Here is a 3,676-nt window from a genome sequence, read left to right as displayed (position 1 = left end):
CCTTGTTCAGGTCCTCATCACTTCTTACTTGGACTATTGCAATAGCCTTCAAATTGGTTTCTCTCCCCACCAATCTCTCGCCTGTCTAATTCATCCTTTGTACAATGGCCAAATTGCTATTCTTAAAATACAGCTCTGACCAAGCCATCCTCTCCTCAGAAATCTTTAATGGCTTCTAAATACCTCTAGGATAAAAACACGAACTCTTCAACTTGGTCTTTAACTACCTCCTTCCACAATCTGGCTTGTACCCACCTTTCCATCCTTATTTCATTACTCCCTTTCTTACACTCCTTATTCCAGCTTGAGTGCCCTGAGAACTATATATTTCCTCTACATGGACTTTGTTATCCTGCCTCCTTACCTTTGTATAAGTGATTTCCAGTGTCTGAAAGGCATCTCCTCCTTACCTCCATCTCAAAAATGCCTACCTTCTTCTGAAGCACAGCTCAGGCACCACCTCCTCTATGGGGCCCTTCTTTATGCCCTTATTTATTTGTGCTCTATTACTTTATATGACTTTGTTTATACTTGACTTTTACTTACTTGTGTACATATTGTATGTATCCACCCTTCTCCCTTCCCCCATTATAATGTAATACACAGGGACTTTTATTTTTGTCATTGTATTTCCAGCACCTAGCACATTTCTTGTTATATAGCAGATGCTTAAATGAATGTGTGTTGAATTGTTATTGAATAATATGTGTAAGATTCATTTCTATCCCTTAAAGCTGCATCATGGGGCAGCTAGGTAGTGCAGTGGATAAAGCACCAGCCCAGGATTCAGGAGGACCTGAGTTCAAATCCAGCCTCAAACACTTGATACTTACTAGCTGTGTGACCCCGGCCAAGTCACTTAACCCTCATTGCCCCACAAAAACAAAAAACAAAAAACAAAAAACAAAAAAAACCAAAACACCCCTGCAACATCAAAACCCAAGAGACAAAACTGAATCAATGCTAGGTCTTCACATCTCCTATGGTGATCGCAGGAAACACAAAGTCCCTTCTGGCCTGGCTGCCTGGGAGGGGTGAGGTGGGTGGAGAATGGGACATCTGAGAGTACAGACTTCCCAGAAAGTCTTTTTTGTTAGATATCATATGTATATACAAATATATTCAAAGAAACTGATTGTACTGCTTTGAAAAAAAAAAAGATTCCTTGTCTGGGGAAAATGAAGAGGATGCTGTAGAGTCAGAAGACCTGGGTTCACGTATGGCCTCTGATGTTTCCTATCTGTGGAACTTTGGCAATGATAGCTATAATGATGATGGTGGTGGTATTAACAATGATAGCTAGCATTTATATAGCTCTTTAAAGTTTACAGAGTGCTTTGTAAATATTATGTCATTTGATCCTCACAACAACCCTAGGAGGTAGGTATCATTACCATCCCCATTTTTTAGATTAGGAAACTGAGGGCAACAGAGACTAAATCATTTACCCAAAGTCACACAGCTATTAAGTAGTGAATCTGGATTTGAACTCGAGTCTTCCTGACTCCAAGTCCAGAACTCTATCTATCTACTATGTCACCTTGCTCCCTGGGCCAAGTCACTTGACCACCCTGTCTTGGTTTCCTCATCTGTAAAATGAGGACCTCAGACTAGATGGGCTCTGGGATCCTTTCCAGCTCAAGATACACAATCCTATGAGTGGGGAGCTGCTTACAATAACCAAGGAAATCCTCTGAGCTGGGAACTGTCCCAGAATCTCCTCTCCCCCTTATTTATTCTTCTTCACAGTAGAAGCTGTATTAGCAAAGATGAGCCTGGAGTGCCCCTAGAGCAAGGGAAGGTGAGCAGGGAGCTGGAGGGAAAGACAGATGGCCAAATAAGGAAATGCAGACTAGGGTCACACACAGAAGGGACTTTGTCTTTTTCCTGCGATCTCCATAGGAGATGTGAAGACCCAGCACTGATTGAGTTAACATCCTGACCAGCACGATATAACTGCTCCCATGAGGTTAAGACAAAGAAGGGGGCAGCTAGGTGGCGCAGTGGATAGAGCACTGGCCCTGGAGTCAGGAGGACCTGAGTTCAAATCTGACCTCAGACACTTAACACTACTAGCTGTGTGACCCTGGGTAAGTCGCTTAACCCCAATTGCCTCACCAAAAAAAAAAGACATAGAAGGGACAATTGTTGTTCAATTGTTTCAGTCCCATTGAATTCTTCATGACTCCCATTTGGAGTTCTCTTGGCAAAGGTACTGAAATGGTTTGCCGTTTCCTTCTCCATCCCATTTTACAGATGAGGAAACTGAGGTCAACAGAATTAAGTAACTTATCTAGGGTCACACAGCTAAGTAAGTATCTGAGGCCAGATATGAACTCACAAAGCTGAGTCTTACTGACTCCAGGCCCAGCACTCCATCTACTGTGCAACCTAGTTGCCTCACAAAGGACAGTATAATATAATATAGTATTGCAAACTGCCCCAACTTGAAACTGTCATGATGCTTAACTTGACATGGAAACAGTGGAGAAAATGTTGCTCCTTCATGTTCTGGTACCACAAGAAAGCAAGATACATCAGAATAAATCAGAAATACCAGAAACCCACCTGATGGAAATGCTTCAGTACATATGGCGTGATCGCCACAATTGTTCATTAAATGGACTGAAGAGATGAATGCTTCGATTGTGAGCCAGGACTACATAATGACAAAATTGGAAACAGATCTCACTGCTTACAGGCAAGTGCTTTTGGTTGCTTTCCCCCCCAATACTATCTTCAGCTCCAAATTACACAACAGTATATTGCAGATCAATCCAAGGCAATTGTAAGAAATGACTTCACTCCTACACCCAGATTTGAGGACATGAGTGAAAATTGAAGAGTTACTTGAGTCTGGAGAGAGAAAAGCTGAAGAACCTGAAGGCACTGGAAATCTGCAATTAACATAAATTCTAAAAGGGCTAGTAAATGATGAAATGGATGGCAAAAAATAATGCCTTTCTCTTGAATTATTTTTTGAAAAGATGGTCATACTTAGAATGGAATTTTGAAATGTCCCTTTTTGATTCTGATGGCACAAATTCAACTAATAGACCAAGCATACCAAAACAGAATAATTCAAGAACTTGATATCTGCTGTAACATCATGATAGAAATAATAGCAAATAATAATTAGCATTGATATACTATTTTAGGTTTATAAAACTCTTTACAAATATTATCTCATTTGATTTCTACAACAACCTGGGAAAGTGGGCTCTATTATTATCTATTTTACAGATATGGAAAGTTAAGTGACTTGCCCAGGGTCACACAGCTAGTAAGGGTCTGAGACAGGATTTGAACTCAAATTTTCCTGACTCTAGGTCCAACACTCTATCTGATATACCTCATAGCTGTTGAATAAACTCTTCCCAAAATGTTGGCTAGAGTGTAAAGCCATTTCAGAATTTGCATACAATAATACATGATATGGTTGTTGACATGCTACCATCCATAGGAGAAAAGGTAGAGTTAGCTAGGAATAATGGCTGATGATGGGTACCAAATACCATGAAGGCAGAAGCATCTGGAAAAAAAACCTGTTGAAGACCTGTGGAAAGATATTGAAAGACTATCTTAATATCTAGTTTGGTACAAATGGTGTAGTGGATAGAGCACTGGTCTTGCAATCATGAAGGCTCATCTTCATGAGTTCAAATCTGGCCTGAGA

This window comes from Dromiciops gliroides, chromosome 2 (assembly GCF_019393635.1).
Source record: "Dromiciops gliroides isolate mDroGli1 chromosome 2, mDroGli1.pri, whole genome shotgun sequence".
Lineage (NCBI taxonomy): Eukaryota > Metazoa > Chordata > Mammalia > Microbiotheria > Microbiotheriidae > Dromiciops > Dromiciops gliroides.
This window is presented reverse-complemented; position numbering follows the sequence as displayed.